The following is a 22,354-nucleotide window of genomic DNA, read 5'->3' on the forward strand; positions in this document are numbered from 1 at the left end:
CCGTTCTGCTACGATAGCCCTGTACTGTGCTGCTACACTTTGACAAGCGTTCGAACTGTTAGCTGCAGATTACATTGCGTGACTATTTGGTTCTGTGGATGAGGTTTCCACCCACTAATAAAGTAGTTTTGGTTAGTAATAACAGCATACCTTACCTTGTGAACTACACTTGTCCAGCAAAGCGACTGTTTACGAACTGTGCGACCATCCTAAGCAGTGGTAGGTGCTGGATTACAGATATCTTTGTTCTATATAGCGCATGGTCCAAGCATGTGGTATCAACGTTTATAGATCTACAGACGTTGTGCGGCGTGGCTATGCGAGGTCGTACTGTGGCGTTAGCCGTTTTTTCTTTCTTTTTCATGAAAGACGATGATAACAGAATTTTTTTTTCCGCTTGTGTTTGTTCCGTTCTCTACGACGCACTCACACGTATTACGGAAATTTTGTCCTCAAAACTAGCCATCCCTTAATTTTATGCGATCCATCTCGGATACTATGGCTTTTGAGGGCAAAAAGGCAATGCCGAAGCACATAGCTTATATATGTATCATGCTGGTTCACGAACGACACTGATCGCTGTGTTGAGCAGCGCCATCGGCCTCATGCAGGAGGCTAGCGCAGAAATATAGGGATTTCAAGCCTACTAGACTTGAAATGCGTCAGAAGGATGCCGGTGTATCACAAATATTTGATAGCGCCTGCCGCTTAGATGTTTCGAATCGGGCTTCTCCAGTGATCTTAAGGCAGCGTATAGACTATAGATTGGGTAGGAGCATGTGCTCTTGTGTTTTATGTTTTAGTCGTTACGACAAACGATCAGATAGTGAGCAGATTTACGATTTCATGCTGGTAATACAGAGACGCCGATTCTCTTCGTTGAATTAATGCCGATATATGCCAAATAGTTGACGACACATACACACACTGCGGCTGATAATGTGCGTCGCCTGTTTGCGCCCTCAAGATATATTTCCGCGTACTGTAGTTACCGATTCACCGAAATGCTTCCCTGACGACCTTATATGAACGGACATTGCGCGTAAATTTAACAAAGTACAATCGAAAACATCTCGAAATCGTTCGGCAGCACGCGGCAGCAATACCTTCAAGCAGCGCCGCGCCGGATCGCACAAGCCAGAAAGGAGGAGAGATTCTTGCTTGCGGAAGGAAAAAATTGGGGTTCAGTGCAGCGCAGTAACTGTCTCTCAGTTGAGGACATCTCAACCGCGCTGCACAAGTGGGAGAGGGAACTGAAAGAGGGGTGAAAGAGATGCGGCGGCGGCGGCCCGAAAGCGCGCGTGGGCAAGTTGATGGCCTTCGCTTACGTGGCGCGGTGACGCGCTTAGTCGTGGTGAAGCAGAGCTTCCTGCGCGACGAGAGCCGCGTCGCACATCTGTCGCACGTTGCCGTCGATAGCTGGGCACTGGACCAACAGGGCAGGGAGTGCAGCCGCAAGAGCGGCTATGAGCGCGTCCCTGGGGTCGCTGGTCGGAGCGGTTTGTGGTAACGGCTCGGGAGCGGCCGTCTGGGTGTTGCGGCCACGCAGGGCGTCACTGTAAGATCGGCCCTGCAGGGTGCGAGTAGACGTCGACGAAGCGGCTGTATGTGGCTCGTACGATGTGGCGCCGGCCAGCTCAAGCGCTTTTTTTCTCGAAAGGGGCCGCTCAGACGAAGACAACAACACGGCCGCCTTCCTCTCGCGCTGCCACTCGGGACAGCTCGGCTCTGTCGAAGGGTGTCGGCCACCGCAATTGACGCAGCGTGGCTTCTCCGCGGCGTAGTCTCCTGTAGGATGCGTCTCACCGCAGCGGAGGCAGCGGGCGTCGCGGAAACAGGTGGCGCCGGCGTGGCCGAAAACGCCGCAGCGGTCGCACTGAAGTGGTCGGGGCAGACGGGCACGAACGGCGCGCAGCTGTTTGAAAAGTCGCACGTTTGGAGGCACGACGCTCCCGACGAAAGTGACGGTGACGCTTGTGCCACTCCGCGAGCATGACAGCACCGCGACGGGTGCCTCCAGGTTTTCGCTCACTGTGCGGGCGTCGAAAGAAGGGTCGACCCCATAAATGACACCCACACAGGAGTTGCTGTGCAGTGCCTTCGAGCGCACCGCCACGTCACCAATGACGCACACCTCGAGAAGGGGCGCCGAGTCGGCACCGCGTGTCACGTCCACAGCCACCACGTTGCGACGGAAGTTGACACGAACGCGCCTCACGCCCGGCACGGCGGATAGCTGAGCGGCGACGCTGTCCCGCGAGAGAGCCAGGAACATGGCTCTGCGCTCGATGGGCCGGTAGAGGATCGTGACGGTGGTATTGTGAGCGACACCGCCGTCAACGGGTGGGGAATGCGGCTCAAAGTCGGCGAACCGTCGGAATCGGCGTCGCCTTCTTGCGGCATTTTTCGGCTTTTCCGCTGTGGGCTGGCAGGCTTGGGAGTCCTCAGCGACCGCGGGCGGCAGCGGAGAATTCCTGAGGAAGTGCTGCCCTGTTCCCTCAGCAACTGGGGTAGGCGTTCTCGGCCGGCTGTGGTTGGAAGAGGGGCCGTCGGCGGGATCCTCGTGATCGCCGGGAGGAACCACCGCCGTCGCGCACGGACCCTCGTCTGGTGCGGTGGACTCCGCGGTGTTGAGCGGAGGCGACGCGCAGGCTTCCGGCGACGAAAGCAAGGGGCTCTCCGGGCGGATAGGACTTGCCTCGGGTGAGGCGGTCGCGTCCGTGCAGGAAGGCGTAGTGTCGGAGCTAATCATGCTTGCGGTTGGCAAGAAGGTGCCGGCACTCTCGTCGGTGTCGCCGGTCGACGGGCAGCTGGCACTGTCGTCGGTGGAGGCAGCCGAAGTGGGGGCCTCCGCGGTGGTGTCCGTTGAAGCGGACCGCGCGGCGTGGTGGTCGCTGGCAGTCGTTTTCGGCGCATCAAAGGGAAATGCGCGGAAGGGAGTATCCAGCGCCAATGGGGTGCGCGTGGACGGTGTCGCGCTCACTTGAGGAGGCGGGGATGACGGCTCGGAGCTCGTTGAGTCCGCCGAGAGTGCGCGTAGTGTACGTGCTTGCAGCCCGCGCTTCCATCGTAAGGCAGGAGGTGATCTGCCGGAGCGTGATTGCCGTCCACGTGGGTGGTGCTGCAGGGCTCGTCTGGATGCCGGGCCATCGGTGCAGTCAGGAGTTTGCTTCGTCGGCCTCTTCATCTGCTGCTTCTTCCGAGGGTCGCCCATGAGATGGGGCCTCCGTCTGTCGTGCGAGCCCTGAAAAGGGCTGCGCTCTGTAAGCGCGGTCGAAGGCGGAGAAGGCGCGCGAGAAGTGGCGGGCGAGCCGTAGTCGTCGGAGCGAGGGGCGATGCGACCGCTCGCTTCGAATGTGAAAGGCTCGCCGCGCACACTTTCCTCCTCGCCCGATGAAAAGGTCTGAACACCACGAGTCCAAAGCGCACCGCCGTATTGGTGATTAAGTCCCTTGATAATATGAAAGTACTGCCACTCTTTGAACTCTGCCGCCGCCGCGCGACCTCCTCGCCCCTTGCGCGTACCCCCCTCCCCCGCGGCAGCGAGTTTTGCCCCCGTTTTTCTGCACGACGATTGGTCTCCTTGCTGTTGCCCTTGGAAACGCGCGGATCTTGTGTTCTGCTTGTGTTTTTCTTTTTCGTTCGCGCCATTTTTCTCCTCAGCTCGGCTGGCTCGGCGCTCTAGGTCCGCGTAGCGAACGTTGTACGCTGTGTTTATTGTTCTATGTGTTAGCGCTATGCCGGACTGTTGCGCTTATAACTGCAGTAAGAAACCTGAGGTGGTTATGCGTTTCTTTATTATACTACAAGGAAAGCATGACGGCTTGCGCAGGAAGCAGTGGCTGCATATGATTGGCCGAAAGAGCTTTGTTCCAACGAGGGACAGCGTTGTTTGCGAGGTTAGGCTTCTTTCTTATTGCTCGCAGCAAAGCATCTCGTAATGCTGCATTTCTTTCATTCTTCCGGCCTGCTTACCAGCGTTTTTGTTGCGGCAATTATGTTACATAAAATGTTGCATAAAATGTTACTTGTTACATGTTCTATGTTACATAAAATTGCGGTTGTCCTCAGTTCTCAGGTTGTCCCCTTTTTGGGGGCATTACATAAGAGGCGGGTTTTTGTTTATATAATGAACAAGCAAGAAAGATTAATCCATCCTAATCCTGCTTAATGACCTTAATCCTCCTTAATCCAACCGAATACATCTTCATTCACTTTAATCCTTCCTAATCCACCATCCCAGGTAGCACACAAAGTCTTGAAAACGTCGTATTAAGGGATTCAACGTCTGAAACGGATTTTTGACCAAAATCGACGCATCAAAGACGTTCCAAACAAGATAGCTTAAAAATGAGGGGTGAATACGTTTTGATAACGTTGGAAGCCAGGCAGCTTAAAAACGAGGGGTGAATACGTTTTGAAAACGACTCAAGGCGCCACCGCCACGCCACGGCGCGTCAGCCTCTTAAGCGGCTTCTACAATATTCAACAACCCATCAACGCGATCCAACCTTGCGCAAGGTGGCGATACCGTCGTCAAATCATGTGACCAAGGTGGCCACGTGATTCGCGATGTCGGGCAGCCGGGCGCGCCGGGGATAGTCGCGTCGTCATGGCGTCGTACGTCGCGTCACCGCACTCTCATTGCGCTGTGGTGTGTTTGCGGCTGTTCTGAATGTGCTGCCGCTGCCCTTTGCTATGTAAGTGTTGCAGTGTTTTGCTGTCAAGAAAACGGTATTCTGTGATCAGTTTGGGTTGTGCGATATGTTTGTGTGGTTTTAATTTGGAAATCAGTAGTGTTTTCAATTGTTATGTGACCAAGGCGGCCACGTTATTCGTGAAGGCGGGCATAGTTGCGTTATCGCACTCGCATGGCACTATGGTCTGTTTGCGACTGTTCTGAATGTGCTGCCGCTGCCCTTTGTCATGTAAGTGTTGCAGTGCTTTGCTGTCAAGAAAACGACATTCTGTGATTAGTTGGGGTTGTGCGATCTGTTTGAGCCGGGCATAATAGCGTTATCGCACTTGCATTGCGCTGTGCTATGATAGCGGCTGTTCTGAATGTGCTGCCGCTGCCCTTTGTCATGTAAGTGTTGCAGGGTTTTGCCGTCAAGAAAACGACGTTCTGTGATTAGTTTGGGTTGTGCGATCTGTTTGTGTAGTTTAATTTGGAAATCAGTAGTGTTTTCAATTGGAGGGCGCGGAGTGGAGGGCACAATTCAGCTCTTCAAGTTCATTGTCATGTTATGTGAGGCGCCTTTTCACTGACGCTGTAATTAAGGCGTTAAGGGCAGTATAAGGACGAAAGTTAGAGGGACTAAATCGTGCCTGTGTTTCCCTAGCGTCGGGATCGGCCGCTATGCGTGATCCTAACAAGAAAGCATTTTGCAGAATGCGAAGAAAGGCGGCAAAATTTCTGTCTGTGCGCACCTTGCCGATCTCCGCAATAGAGCCGTCATCGTGGTATTTTAGTCTCCAGTTTAGCAAGAGTGTTGCACACAAGGGAACTGGTTCAAACAGGCTTTTTTTTTTTAATGATTCAGTACTAGTGCGGTATCCCAAAAGGTGAGGTCAAGTGCTCGCCCTATTTTCTTCCCTCGCGCTACAGCGCACTGACGGAATTTTGCGTGCACCATACCATGCTTTTATCGTTTGCGCTTCGGGTTCTCGATTGTGTTTTCGCCCCCTTTACCCACGTGATGGGTATTTCATGGTATTACCGGGTATCACATGTGTCCATATATTGTGTCCAATATATGAAACGGCCAAATTCAATTTTATTTGACGCCTCAAATGGTAGTAATGTATTGAGTCCCTTGTAGCTTTGTGCTTGTTATCAATTTTACTATTTGGCGAATGGATACAGCATGTACGCTGCATAACTCGCTTGTGGATACTGCATACGTGAGTCGAGTATGCCCTTGGTATAAAATAACTTGTATGCTCCAGGTAGTACGACTGTTTGCAGTTTGGGACATGTGTCGGACTGTACGCTGTGCGCCCTTCACGCTTTACTTAGTCGGCCGCCTGCCGAGTTCGTGCGGGTGCCATGTGTGCGCATGGAGTTTGCGAAGAGCTCGCGGTTTTTTTTTTTCGATTTGTGTTCTGTTCGCGCGCTTCGCACCACAGGGCATGCCGCAGTTCTTTGTCCTTGTGCAACACATTTTCCTAGCTTACGTCTGTGCATTATATGATACCGGTTTCACACGGGGCCCTTTTGACCGCGATTTAGTCCGTTACAAATCGAATTTCTCGGTCGTGATTGGCTCCTCTGCGCAAGCTACGAGAGTGAGCCAGTCGCATCGATAATTTCGATCCGGATCGGGCTTGATCGCGATCGAGAGTGGTCGTGTGACACCGGTTTTACACATGGCTCCCACATAGGGGACACTTTAAGTTCAATGCTACTGAGCGAAGAGCAAGTGCATATATATGCCAGTGGTGGTATGTGGGCAAGTCTTTCTGGTGAAGCCAATACTTGTGCATTCAAAACATTTCAATTACCAGCGTAGTGCATCAATGTGTCTACTTCGACAAAATGGAGCACCAGTGCAGATATCTGATCATACCTGTCCAGGGCAGCAAGTGTGTCTACATTGAAACCACTACCAGCATGTGCGGCAGTTCTATTTCCAGCAGCGGGACTGCACAATAATCAGTAGGGTGCTCTCAAGCTGTTTATCTATGAAGCTCTGCCTGGACTGTGTGCCAAATATTTTTGGACGTGAAAGTGGGGGTGAATTGGTAAACATCAGTGGAACTGTGCCTGGACTTTCTGGCAAATGTTTTTGGATGTGAAAGTGTGAGTGAACTGGCAAAGAATTTGCTCTGGGCTACATGTGTTAAACGTTTTTCTCATTCAGAGTGCTTTTTTTTACATTAGGAGACTGGAGATGTGCGCAAAGTGTGACATGTCAGTGTGCTAATTAATGTATTTGCTGGTTTGCAAATTATTCGTTGCAACTTTGTTTTTGCCAGAGAGGTACAACTTTGCCTCTTGTAAAGGGCTTTTTAGATAAAACATTTACTATTTATTATGACCATTGCTTCCTTTGTTACATAAATGCAGCTTCCAGTGCATTCCAGTTTATTTCCATGTTTATGCAAGTTTCTAATATGAGGCTTGCATATTCATTTCTCACGTTCTGGAGTGGCAAGATGCAGCGCATTACTGTCTCATCGTTCGCTGTACTACAGTAGTGTTCACTTGTTACGCTGAATCCCCCGTTTAAGTATTCTGTACTAATTTCACTTTTTGCTTTTTTGTTGTATGGTTATTTTTTCTCGCCATTACCTTCTTTGATATATCCTAAAGGCACTATTTCCAATTTTGCATTGTTCCCATTTTTTTTATTTCTGTCACAGGATTGTTTTATGATGGTATGCGGTGGTATTTCTTTTTGTGCTCTTTTCAAGCTTCTAGCTGATTGGTAACATTGCTTGGAGGCAGTTACCATCCGATTCATACTCTTGCATTTTTCAGTCTACTTCTTCCATTCGCTCCGATGTCACTTCTGCATAACTCTAGTCCATCTAATAGCACGTGCACTTTACTATGATAAATTAGACACTTTAGTACACTCCAGGTTCTTCTGTTCATTTTTGTATGTGTACTTGGAATTTTGCTTATGTGCTAGTGAATGTTCACTTTCGAGTTCATTACGAATCCTTTCTGCGACTTTTGTCATTGTTGATGTACTTTTACTTCTATTTGCATTTCTCACACAGTTTGTTCGAACCTTGCATAAGCTTTACATTTTAATAAAGTGTTTTTGCTTTGTCACAATGTTCTCATTTCATGCACTCTTGGCATGAAGGGCTTGGTCTGGCCACCTGCCAAGACGTGGCCATTTGTTCTTTGCAGGATGTCATTCCCATTGTGGTTGTAAGCATCGTAGCTTACTAGAGGCGGTATTAAGGATTTATTATTCCTAACAGGCTCATTTTCGTGCGACTTGGTAGAGGATGCGCCGGCCATGCGGGGAACAGTGCTTGGCACTGCGCCATGGCTCTTACAGTCAACACCGACGCTTCTACTCAACTGGGGCGCGATTGGAGATCGTTGTTCGAAACGCCCGATCAGTTTCACCTCACGCGATTGGCCTAGGCCGTGCCAACGGGTGCGGCTGACGACGTCTGCGCGGCATAGGCCAGTCGCGTGAGGCGAAACTAAACGCGTGTTTTGAACAACGATTTCTGATCGCGCCCGTCACCCGCGAAAATTAGCTTCAGATGATCGTAAACCTTTCAAGACCGCTTCTAGACCAGCTTTTTGATAACGTCCTAAAAACGTTTAGAAATTGGTTACGAATAGTTTTGGCAAAGGGATTACTTGTGTCTTTCCCAATCCTATTTCTAGACCAGCTTTTCGAATACGTCTTGCAGACCTGTTCTAGATCGTCTCAAGAAAGTAATTAAGCCGGACATTAGCAGAGATATACGACGTTTTCCCGCCGAAGTTCTCTCATTCATGTCTTCTTTAACCCGTTTTTATCGTCTTGGATAAACGCTACGAAAACGTTACGTATCTCTTTTGTGCTACCTGGGATATAACCTCCCTAATGCACCTTAATCCACCTTCATATATCCTAATCCACCTTCATCGACTTTAATCCACCTTAGTTATCCTTAATACACTTTAATCCTCCTTATACACCTGAATTCACCTTAATACAATCACTAATCAATCATTACTTAACTTTGCTAATCAGTAATAATCTCTTTACACGGCTGCACATGCTTTGGTTCGCTTCCGGCCTTCCTTCGGTGTCGTGATATTTTCTGTAGCTCACAACGCGACCTTGAAACAGATCTAAGGCTTTCGCTTAATAAGCCACACTCAAAGGGATGTGCCACAAGCAATACTAGATCAGACGCACTAAGTAAAGCATCACATCATGTGGCAGAAAAAATTGTCTGGAATGTAGATCTCGCCTCAATTAAAACTTCTTTTACATGAGTATACCCCATTTATACGGCTTTAAGAAAATACCAACCTCCTCATAAACGTTGCCTTTAGCATGATCGATACTGTTACCAGCATTTCTCAAAATTTGCAACGACAATGGGGCGTGCAACTGGCCCAAAATTACACGCCTCCATGGACGACCGCACGCCAAGTTTCATCCTAGACGCCAGCGCTCGTTTCTCCCCTGGCGGAACGATTTCATCTCCAACGGGTGTAGGTTTCCGCCGCCGCTTCCCTTAGCGGTCGCGCCCGCGTTCAGTTCGCGCTGCGCGCGAAACGTCTCTTGTTTGCGCCGGCGCCTCTTAGATGACCGGAAATTATTATGGTGTTGTTAACTGTCACGACAGCAATGTAAACACGAAAGGGTTGATGCCACCAGTGAAATTCTGCCGATTCACAAGAAAATGGTACGAAAAAAGCAGACGACAGACATGGATTACTGCGGTGCGCCGAGCGAAGCGAAGCGAGCTCGGCGCACCGCAGTAACTTTTTGGCAGTATAACTCCATATTTTTGGCACTATAACTGGCAAACGAAGCGAGCTCGTTCATTGATCACTCCTGAGTGTATGACGGTTTTTATATGTAACCTACATGAATTTAATATTTACAGGGTACATAATCCTTTTATTCATATAAAAACTTTAAGTTGTTCGACGAGCGCTTGTCCTGCCTTCTTTCTGGTGTTTCGTTTGTGTGTGCGCTGCCCAAGAATGGAAACCACTTCTGTTGTATGCGCTACCAGTGGCCAAAGTTCACCCGTGCCGAGAAATTGAATATGTGCACGATGCATTGAACATGACCGGAGTTCATTCCTGCTTCACCACTACACCGATCGATCGAGTTACTGGACGATACACGCCCGCGTCTTGGTCGCGCCGGCATTGGTGAAGCAGGAAGGATGACTAATACTTTCGACTTCTTTCTCTTGAGCACTGTTAGAAAATGGACAAGCTGTCTACATTGCTGCCTCTACTCCATATATTGTAGGGGACGTACTAGTTACAGTTGTGTGCGCGTGTCGTACTCGTGCTATGCGGCGATATATTTTGTTTATTTCCGCACAGTGTCGATGGAAGTCCGTTGTCGCCATCAGAGACAACACGGATTTGTAGCAAACATATTGTGAGAAACTGCAAAAATGACTTTAGCTCGTACGTGCCGTATGTATGTGCCGCATCGTATGTGCCGACGATTTTTCCGGCGGCACATACGATGTCGTTTCCAATTATCTGCTCAGCGTCACTTACATGGTTAAGCTGACGCTGCCCTTTCGCCGCATTGCAGCCATAAAAATAATCGTCAAGCGTACCGATTTTCTTAAAGGCAAATAGAAGCGTGTACAGTCTGCTTCACAGTTAGGGGAAAGCACGGAACGTATTGCATCGCGATGCGGCAAGCAATGGAAGTCGTGCGGCGGCAGCAGCTCGAGCAGGCGCATACGCTCGAGGGGCGGAGTCGTGATCTGCGTCGTCTGCTACGGCGGCGCGCGCTGGCGCCATTGTCGGTAAGCGTGCTACTGTCAGGGGCAGTGCACCGATTTCATCGGTACTGCGGGAACTGAGCTGATATTCTTTACTAAACGTTGTGCTTCGCCAAACTCTGACCCTTCATTGGCGATAATGGAGTTCCACAAACTTCTTTTGACAGCATGCTTCGTTTGTTCTTTTGAAAGGCCGGGGTACTGAGCGCGTGCACGTATATGTCTTTACTGTGTGTGCTACCGTAATAAGCAGCGACAAGACGCACCAAGATGTGCGCGCAACGTGCTCAGTCTTTGTTTGACTCGAAAGGAAAACAAAGCACTCAACAATGATAACTTCGGGGGTCGAACACGATGAAACAAACGGATACGATTAAAGGAATGTTTTAAAGGACAATGAGCTGGAAGTGATTTTTCTCGACAATCATTCACTACGCCAGACAGACCCTGCCCGCCGGCGGGGAATTGGACACGTCACGCTCGGAACTTCAGTTAGTATCTCGTCATGTCCCCAGCGGCAGCGATGACAGCGCTCATCCTGGAAGGCAGTGAAGTGTAGAATGACTTGATCAGGGATGTGTTCATTCACAGCACGTCTCAGTCGCTGACGATGGTGGATCGAAGCCTATCCTCGGGCGACTGATAGAGGGGATGGTGCGGCAGCGATACTTTCAACGAGCCCCATACATATTACCGTAAATGATGTTGGCGCCCGGGGATTGAGGCGACCACTCCAAGAGAGTGACTGCGCGCTCTTCCAGCAGTTCTTGCACAACACGAGCAGTGTGGATCGGCGATCTATCGCGTTAGAATATATAGTCGCCTTCCAGAAACGGGCCGTCAAGAATGTATGGAATCAGTGCGTCGTCTATGACTGCCCTGCAGCGATGAACTTACCTTCGAGGCGGATCAGTGGGCGCCGCACAACGCTTAGTAAAGAATACCGGCTCATTTCACGCAGTAACGATGAGATCGGCGCCCTGCAACTGACAGTAGAAGGTTTCCCGACAATGCGGCCAGCGCGCGCCGCCGTAGCAGACGACGCCGTTCGAGATCCCGCCCCTCGAGCACCTGCGCGAGCTGCTGCCGCCGCCTGACTCAAGCGCTCGCCGCATCGCGATGCAATGCGCTCCGAGTTTCCCCCTAAATGTGAAACAGACTGCACATCGCCCTTCGAATGAAATGTCCACGCGCACACACGTAGGCACACACCGCGCGCGGCACGAAACGTGCCCAAACACGAGCAGTGCAGGAGGCAATCAAGGCGGTGCGAACGAGAGGTGGGAGAGGGGTACCACCCGCTAATAGAATTTTGCTTCGCAGGCGCCGCTCTCTGTGCCGTTCTTGTCCATACGCGTCCGCGGGAGCCATAGAGTTACTGTACTGACTCTAGAGAACAAGCTGCCCATAGGGCCCATGCATTGAAATCGGGAACCGCAAGAGCGCCGCCATGTTGCTACGCGCCGAGGTTGCCAGTTCCTGAGACGCTTGCTACACTTGGTGACAGTAGTCAGTTTTTATCTGGCAACCGTAGCAGCGGTTGTAGTGTGGTATGTGGTGTGCGTGCAGCCTTGTGTTTGGGGCTTTATAAGTTCGTTCTTAATTCTATGCTGCGGGATGGTGTGGGTGTGGTCCATGTTGGCCGGCCAGGTGGCAGTTATGCAAGCGAAGGATTATCCTGTTGAAGTTTCCGGCGGTATGCGGTTTTCAGCGGTCACATCTGTTGCAGGAGTGTCACTCGACGAGGTTACGAGTTAGGAGCTCGAAGCTGTGGTCAGATTCCTCGTTGGCCTTCCGTAATTCTCTTCGCACGGGCGCGGTATGTTGCAGAAGCTGCTGTCGCGATCTATCGTCGCGACGATAGATCGTTTTTTTTTATTACAAGTAGTGATCCAGCTGTAGGGCACGCGTAACCGACAGACGGAATTCTCAGGAGAGCACCTAAGATTGTAATAAAGCAGGCGGCGCAGGAACTCCGGGGCACCCAAGGGACAGTGGGGGGATCAAAGCTCGAAGCAGAACGGTACGTAGGTTGGGGCCGCCGAGGCAGGTGTGTGCCAGGGAGTGTTCGCACGGACAGCTCCCATGGCACACGTAGCGGTGCCTCGCAAGGTCGAGATACATTAAAGGCACCTGCGCCCATGATCTTTCTTTTGCCGTGGTGCAGTGAGCAAGATTAACCAGAATAATATGGAGGGCATCCGGCGCAGTCGCGAATGCGAGTCATGCCAAATGTAGCTCGCGTCGCCTGGCGTGTGCAGTAATATCAGAGTTATGTACGAACTTTATGCGTAATACGCTTTGTTAGAGTACCTTAAAGGAATGGGTCTAAAGGACGGTGTAGGTTCGTTTTTTCCTACCGCCCTAATCCTATACCCCCCTACAAACACACACATACCCCCTTTTTTCCTATGTGTATACATACAATTCCTTACCATGACGAATTGACCAGCTCAAGATGTCAACTTGTCAGTAACTGTCATAGGAATCACTGTAATAAACACAATTCCACGATCAGATTGTTTACTTTCAGTTTTTATTGTAACACTGAGGACTACATAGAACCTTATTTTGTATATGTGAGAGAAGTACGTGGATATCACAAGCTTAAGCCAATGTGCGACACACAGACAAAGCAGCTGCTACAACATGAACTGCATTGAGGGCTACACAACACATACGTAATTAAAGGTGCAAAATATAGAGGGAAGCTATGCATCAATGTCCCATTTGCCTTCAAGTTTATTATCAAGTTCAAGTTTACTGAAGTTTATTATGAGCATAGCTACAACAGGAATCTGCTGACACACCCGCAGTCAAGGTGGCTGTTCGAGGTGTGCTGGCTGCCTCAGTGTAAGAAAAAGCAAGTAATTAGGTGAATGTTGACACCAGTGCCACTGCTTCTTGCCTCTGACCTGCACGTGCCTCCGCGGCATCTTTGTTGGTGGAGTCTGCACAGATGAGCTGGCGTGGCGAGGCATAGGAGTCATCCGAGAGAAAGAGTATCGTTTACGTAGAGAAGTGGCTGTTCACATTGCCTGTCGCTTTCCTTCAAATGCTCTCTTGGCGACTAGGGTGACACACCCGCAGTCAAGGTGGCTGTTCGAGGTGTGCTGGCTGCCTAAATGTGAGAAAAAGAAAAAAATTAGATGAATGTCAATACTAGTGCTATTGCTTCTTGCCTCTTCCCTGCATTTGCCTCCATGGCCTCTTAGCTTGTGGAGTCTGCATGAGGAAGCTACTGTGGCTAGGCGTAGGCATTGTCTAAGCAAAAAGAAAAGGTCATTCAAATAGGGAATTATGGAAATAAATGCATTTCTTATGTCTGCTTCTTGCACTCTTTTTTGCCTAAAAGTTTTCAAATATAGTGTCCAGAATACACCAGCGCTTTGACTGCTTTTGCTTTTTACTACGACGTCGTGTTTCAGTAGCTGCCTGCTCATTGCGGTATCTCCGGCAACGACCTCGCTGACGAAGCTGCTAGAAAAGCACACGAAGGAGCAACCCTTGTTTCAATACTTTTATTGCGGACCGACGCAGCCCAACACTTAGGCAAGCTAGCGCACTCTTTGACATTGGAGAAGTGGCACACACCTGAATTCACTCAACATCGCTTGCATTCCCTCAATCCCTCTATGCAACTGCGGCTGTTGACAACTGCGGCTGTTTGCCAGGTCTTCCGCGAAATGAGGAAACAGTGCTGTGCCGCTTACGTTTGGGCGTCGCATTCACCAATGCTTATGCATTTCTGATTGGAATGGCTGATAGCGCCGAGTGCAATGCCTGCGGTGTCGAGGAAACCATAGAACACCTACTGTGCTACTGCCCATCTTTTGAAAATGAAAGGCAAGACCTCTGCACAGCTCTCAATCAGCTAGATGGAAAGCCGTTCACCTTGAACAAGATCTTGGGACCATGGCCTCGCATATCGCAGCTACAAAAGGCCACAAAAGCGCTGCTGCGATATTTGAAAGCGACCGGATTGAGTCAGCGTCTGTGATCCGGACTGAGTGACCGACTGATATCTCCAGTGGACTTTCTCTTCTTTTAATCTTTCCGTCCCCCTTTCCCTTTCCCCAGTGTAGGGTAGCCAACCGGGCTCAGTCCTGGTTAACCTCCCTACCTTTCATTTATCATTTTCTCTCTCTCTTACCTGTAGGTGTTGCTCTGAAACCCTTAGTATGGCTGCATGCAGCATTGTAACACTTGGTGGATGCATTTGAAGTGGTATCCAAAAATATAAAAAATCATCCTTGTCTGCATGATTGCTTTCAATTTCTAAATGCAGTGGTAACTATAGCTATTGGTGCAAGGCCCGCCACATCTATGCGGCAAGTGCCATAGCTCGAAACTGAATTTTTCCTTTAGTGTTTCACAAGGCGTCTGACATGTCCACATTACATGTGATCCATTTCTTTTTATTTATCCCAGTGTGGAGAGAGCATTATTAAATTGTTTATTTTTGCGTGTCTTCGGTTTGTTCCTGAATTTATCAAGCAGCAGTCTCATGATGCTAAAGTGACTTATGTAATGACAATCAGTAGCTTTTTATGTGCAGAAAAACAACACATTTCCTGACCCATTGTTTGCCATCCCATCACTCACATAATTTTGCAGAGTATTCTACCTATATTGACTTGCTTGACCTCCACTAGATTTGCATTTTCAAATACAATTCTTCCCTTAATATTATTCGACACTTCTCATAATTTGTGTACATCGGGCTTCTGATACTATGCATTCACCATTTTTGCTTGTTGTTTCTGACTAAAAATGTCTTCTTTAATTCAGAGTTTAAATTTTACCATGGGGACACACAGAAGGGCTTGCCATTGCATATCTACATAACAAGGAAACGTTTCATTAACCATTTGCAATATCCAATAGAAGATTTATGAATGTAGCTTGCAGAGTGATTTGACTGAATGAGCCATAAAAGTAACTCACCTCACTTGGTAAATTAAAGCACATATTAGTGTGATGTACAACATATGTTACACTAACGTGGTGGGTTCTCTTGCTTATACAACAAAATAATCGGTGCGCGAGAAAAATGTTATTTTTTCATACCCCTTGTACAAACTGATTTAACGAAACTGAGCTGGAGCTGTCTACATGATCTACTGCGAGTATACTCAACAAAAATGTGTCCCAGCTGCTTAGTGGCATTTGAGATTATGTCAGTATTGCATATGTGCGTGTTGCCTAAAATAATTGAATTTTGAAAATGCTCGTAGGGATCTGATGTGCATATCTGTCGTCTATGGATGCATGTAAAAGACTCAGCATCAAGTGCAAGTGAACGGTCCCACAGGCCCGGAGTCGATCATGCAAATAGATTCGCTGCACGAATTTGTGACCAGAAAAGATATGCCACATCAAATGGCATGCAAGTAAGTGTTGAAAATATTGCACAGTTAATAAAACACCTACGCTATTAATATGTGGGTTCATGCACTCGATTTCGTCCGTATTAAGCACTCGCCTCTTGATTGCTTTGTGGCACAGAAATACTCGGCATCAGGCTGTTTTTCAGCTGTGGCCTTTGTAGAAGCATAATTGTTCAAAGTGCAACAATTAACCAGATTGTACGACTTGCTTGTGGATTCGCCAGTACAATTCCGGTGCGCTGGTCCGCCTGTGCAGCAATTTCCTACTGAAGGAAAACCTGCAAATAAGAACACCGCTCCGCATGTAAAAAAATGCTCTACTGTGACGCTTCTCAAACGATTGTGATGCATCACAAGAGCTGTCTACTAGCGTGATGTTCTGAACAAGAAGATACATTCGTTTACATACATGTGAAGGTATATGCCAGAGTACTTCGGGGCTTTGGTGGCACAAACGGCACGAATGTACCATATCGTCCTATGTTGACGCGCGATCGCATGTCAAACCTAAACTGTACGAAACTACCACGAATCCAAAAAAAACAAAGATTCGAAGCCGAAATTCGTGTCATCCTTTATTGCATGAATGCGTACGTCGTGGTTTACATAAGTCACGCACTTAGCAAGCGCTTTCTATAATTTAATATTAACGCATCACCTTCTTAAAGCCATAAGGTATGCGATTTTAAAAGACAAAGCATAAAGTGACCTGTATTTTCTTTCAGCTCTTTCAATAGTAACTGCGCTGGCCACATTGACCAGTAGCAACAGGGCTGCGCCCTAGAGGTTCCCACTTTTTCGGGCCAGCGTGCCGTGCGCAGCCAGGGGGCGAGGAGAATAGAGGAGGAAAGCGCCGTGAAAAGGAGAGTGTCGCTGCTTTCAAATTATCAAGGGGTTTTAATTGGTGAGCGCCGGTCGCGCCATCTATGCCAAACGCCGCGAAGTAGCAGGCCTGGGCTGCCACACCGGGATCAGTGATGCCACGGCTGCTGATTTATCAGTAGATCTACTGATTTTTAAAATTTTCTGCTGATTCAGTGATAAAGCGCTTGAATCTGCTGATTTTCTTGCTTTTCTACTGAAACGAAAGCGAAATCTGCAACTTTTTCAGTACAGAGGATGGATGGATGGATGGTTATAGAGGTTACAGAGGTTATATTAATGTGATGCCACCTAGCGAGAGAAAGAAAAACGTGGTTGGCTCCGAGGTTAACATACATTGTTGCGTTTCCAGACTCTCAAACGTGGCGCTACCTCTGTCTTGGAGCAAAGTGGGGAAAAGGCATAGACTTTCTATGCTCTATGGGAAAAGGTGAGGCGGTGAATTTGTGGAAGTGGGTGCACTACCGAAGCCCACAACTATGAAACCACCATTATTATCATCATCATCATGACCAACCTATTTTTAGGTCTATTCGATTCAGCCAAGTTTCTCTGCACCTTCTGCACCTATTCATGGTGCACTGCACCTAGACCCTCGATTCCCCGGGGTGCAGCAGTGCACCCTGCACCCCCGTGCTCGATTGAACGGTGTGCAAGGCAAGGTGCCGCCGCGGTGCACTGCACCCTTGAACCTTGCAGCGGGTGGGTGCAGCCCGGCACCCACTGCGGTTTTTCGTTTGAGGTGCCGTGCACCTTTTTCTGAATCGAACAAACCTTTTATGTGCACTGCAGCACGGAGGCCTCTATGGAGGCCTCTCCCAGCGATCTCCAATTACCCCTGTCTGGAAGATACTATACTCTAAGGCTTTCAGGTACTAACTACCATCTGACGCCTTTGAATAGGCCATCGGAGGGCTTCACTGTTTTTAAATTCGTGCTTGACAATGGCTCTCTATATCCCCGGGTTTTTCAAAAGTATCGCTAAGAATCTCGGGGTCAATTTTTGTACTATTTCCTGGAAGCTACAATACTTCAACAGAGTACTAATATAAGCGCTGAATTCGTGGGCTCATAAACTGAGTGCAAAAATTGAAATTAAAAATCTACTGATTTCTACTGATTTCTCGCGAAAAAATCTACTACTATTTTTTAATGTGTCGTGGCAACACTGACCGGGATATGCGACCCGGCGCAAAAGCGAAACTTGGGCTTTTCAGCTAGGCGGAAGGCGTGTTTCGCGTTTTTTCTAACCTGGCATTTTCGCTGTCTCGATTCAATCAAACTTCAAGACCTCATACAAGTCCTCAATGGCCACACTGAGTGCTGTGCAGACTGCAGAAGCGAATACATCGGGAAGTACGCTATTACATTTGTACAAACCGCGTGCTATATGCTAGAACACGTGTGAGCTGTAATGTCTCCATATTTTTGGCACGTAACCTGTGGAGGAATATACAGCCCTGTGTTGGTGCCATACATTATTAACGGTTGCGCGATAAGGCTTTATGAAAATTCTACTTTTTAACGGGCATCCCGCGGCAAAATTTTGCCCGGGCGTACGCTTTGCGACGAGTTTCGCGGAAAGCAGTGTTTCTCCCATAAGTGCTCCGAAGCATGCGGTAAATTGCTCGTTGGCGTCACCTATTCTCCTCGCGTGGGCGCGGTACATCGGACAGATTCTCGCGCCTGTGGCGCTCGGGCTGTATCAGTCATGCCGGATTATACCATTCTCGCGCCTTCCGGCGCTCTAACTTCAATATAGCATCACTGATTTTCCTGGGGGAGCAGTAGGGGCCGTTGTAGAAACAGGGCCTGCTCTCCTGGAACAGTATCTTCGCTCGTGCCGGTCTTTTCCTTTTGTGCTCTCCGTGACTTTTCAAAAGCATTATTTAATGGTCCCTTTGAGTTAAAATGTTTTGAAGGCACGCAATTGCCGAGCATCACCTGCGATTTAGAGTTCCAATAAAAGTGTATCGTTCATCAGTCCCTTTCAGAAGCTGTGACATCCTGATACCTGTGAAAATTTAGCCTTAAGAGCTAAATCGCGCTACTGTTAGCCAATCCGGTGTTGTTAATGTGCAAAATACCGCCATTCCTCAGGATTTACAGGTGTGCTATGCGAGCATAGGCTAATAATTTAGCCATTGTTAGAACTAGCGCTTTAAGATTTTATATCTGCGTCTGCGACCGAAAGGACATTGGCTTGAGCACTGTATGTTTGTGTCAATCCTATGTATTTTGTGCAGGTGCCTTGTATCCGTCTGAATTTCATGAAATCAAAGACTGGATCGAAGACATGAAGCTCTGGCCTCCTGTGCAGGAACACCATATTATTTACTACCTTTTGAAGACAAAAGCTTGTGACCTTGAAGAAGTGAATGCCATCAAAAGCACTGAAGCCTACAACTATGTTGAAAGTGGCAAGGTAGGCTGCTTGCTTGTACACAAGGACATGGCCACAGACTCCATTCTTGTCAAAGGAGAAGTCGAAACGTCTCAGGCGTTAAGTGCGCCCTCGCATAAAGCTTGGGTCTGCCTTCAGCCCAGTGGAAGTGTCGTCACAGCGGACTGCTCTTGCATGGCAGGTGCAGCGCATGCTTGCAGCCACATCGGTACGCTAATTATTTTACATGCTACAAACCTATGCATTACAAAGCCATGCAGTGTTGCTGCGTGAATTATGCACTTAAATGTAACCAACTGCCATTTACTCAAATGCAAAGTGAACTAAAAGTGAGAGAGAGAGAGAGAGAGAGATACTCTTTATTAGAACAACAGATTTTTGCTGGCCCGTATACAACCGCTGGCACGCTACTCTGTATAGGGAAGGGTAATGAGATTAAAAGATTCCAGAGGATAGTGGGAAAAAAAGAAGAGAATAAAAATAAATATGAAATGCGTAAGTGGAGCTGATCCTAATATTTAGAAGTGAGATGGCTGGTAAATTATGCTTGTCTATGTTAAATGGTGATTCTTTAAAGCTTTCTGATTAAACAAATTTCTGACAGGTAATTGAACAATAAAACCAAAACCCGCCGCTGTTTTGAAGGGCCGGACATTGGACCTAAGATGCTGGGTAATGTTAGCGGTTCGTGGCAAATCATGTTCATTTGTTGCTCAAAAAATTGTCTCTCGTCGCGGTACGTGGGGCATTCTAGTAATAGGTGCTCCATTGTCTCTAAGTTGCCACAGTTATCACAGTAGGGGTTAGTGGTACGTCCTATGGGGTACAGATAATTGTTCGTGTATGCCACGTCCAGTCGAAGTGAATGGTACAATGTCTCTAAGAACTAAAAGTAACTTGTATTTTGATCAGTTTCAGTAATGCAGAAGTTTTAAAGGAGTGTCTCTTATGAAGTATGAGTTGGTACAAATTTTTTTCAGGAGCTCTACTTTGGAAGACAGAGTTTGCTGTCAGACTTGGTTTGACTGGCACGGCATGTACAGACAAGAGTGCTGAATGGAACCGTGGCACAAAGAAAGATGTCGTTCCAGGAGAAATACAAGGCATAGACTTCAGCTTAAGAGGAAGCTTTAGCTCGGGCCCAACTCCGACGCGGCCTATACAAACACATGTAAAGCGCAAAAACGTTTTATGAGATAACCCATGGACCGATTTTAATGACATTTGTTGCATTTGGGACAGAAAGTTAAATTATAGTGACTGTTGGAAGCGGAATTTCAATTTAGGGCATGAATTTTGTTTAAAATATTTTCAAATATTTGACAGTTTGAAAATATAGGAGCACAAAGTTTACAAACTCATAGCTCTGCATCAAGAACAGATATCGCGGTTCTGTGAACGGCATCCATTAGATCATTCAAACCAGACAAATTCGATATGTCATTTTACATCTTACGTGAATCTGTTACGTTGTTTACAAGGGTTCCGCAAAAGCTGTATTTACATATAACTAAATATTTTTATATTCATGTGTAACATACCAATTTTGTCCGCATTAGATGTACTATTAGATGCAATTCACAGAATTGTGATATCATTTTTGATTGCTGAGTTACAGAGTTGTAAACTTGATAGTTTCGTCTTCTGAAAATGTTCGATTTTTGCCAATTTTTAATAAAACACTTACGACCTAACTCAAAAATTCGAAATAAACAGTCACTAGATTCCAAGTTTTTCTTTTAAATGCAACAAATTTTGTCAAATTTGGTGCAGTGGTTGCCGCGAAAAACGAATTCTTTTACATGTATTTATATTGGAGCACCTGAGCTAAAGCTTCCTCTTAAGAAGGCAAATCCAGACTGGGAAATTTGCCCCGAGGCTACATGATCCTCAGTTTCAGAAGTTTAGGGACCATAATTCGCTTGTGGAAAGCTTTGATACAGTTCCTTTGAAAGGTCTTGCATCAGTACCGGGCACAATTTTAAACTTAACGCTATATGTACCAGCTGCAGAAACTACAAATGAAATACTTGCACCCCGCAGTGTCCCGTCTCATGACTTTCATAGTGATGCTGGACCTGACAACTGCCAGTGCCGTACTGATTTCTATAAAAGTATGTAGACATACCTGTAGATGCACAGGTTAGACTTGACCAAAGGAACAATGGAGCAACGTGGCAGTGTGTGGGAAGGCAGTAGAAAGGTCAGAATAACAGCCTCAGTCACTTCAAAGGTACCTAAGCGCAAGCAAACTTTGCCAGAAAAAGCACTACCGAGCAATACCGAGGTCTAGCTTCAGAGATAACAAGGAAACTATGCATGGTACCCAGTGTGAAGCTCTAGCCAGGGAGGCGTTTGAGCAAGAAACTGGCCGAAAAGTGGCTAGACTAGGAACTGTGGTGTCGAAAATTGAACTGTCTGTATCTGCAAGCCCAGATCGACTTGTTGGCACAGGCTCCATTCTTGAAATAAAGTGCCCTTACACAGAAGACTGCTCCTTTGTTGGACAGTGGAAAATTTGATGTAAGGAAGGGAGACGATGAATATTTTCTTTCTAAATCAGGCAGGGGGGGAGGGCTACTACACTCAAATACAATTCACTGTGTACTGTTGCCAAAGGAAACACTGCTTTTTTATGTGTGGACATGCAGGCGAACTGTCCTGGTTATAGCGAACTATGACCCAGCATACTTAAGCTCCAGCCTTGCAAGAGTGCGCAACTTTTGCATTTCTTTGTACCTTCCAGCCTTAGTAGACGACTATCTCACTCAAAGCTCCACAGCACTTGAAGCATGCAACATGTTTCATGTACTGCTACTTAATTAATGACAGTATAGCAAAAGTGGTTCATTTGCAGCATATTGTTTATTTATTGTAAATATTTTATAAGCAAGAGTTCTACAGCTCGGAAAAACAAACAGCAAGACATATTGTGTAATAGCTCGTTTATCTTAATTTTGAAGTTTGTCCCTGAGGCATAAAACAAGTGGCGCATCTTACATGTGCACACAAAGTTTGTTCTGTTTACCAGGTCCAGCGAAGATCGATTGTGGGGACCATATATCCCTGCTCCTGGTGTTGCAGCTGGTGCCAATGCATTCAAAGCAGAAGGGGTAACAATATATATATATATATATATATATATATATATATATATATATATATATATATATATATAATTCCTGGAGACACAAAAAGAAATTAGTCCACAGATGTGACCTTTGAAACA

Source organism: Dermacentor andersoni, chromosome 2, assembly GCF_023375885.2.
Source record: "Dermacentor andersoni chromosome 2, qqDerAnde1_hic_scaffold, whole genome shotgun sequence".
NCBI lineage: Eukaryota > Metazoa > Arthropoda > Arachnida > Ixodida > Ixodidae > Dermacentor > Dermacentor andersoni.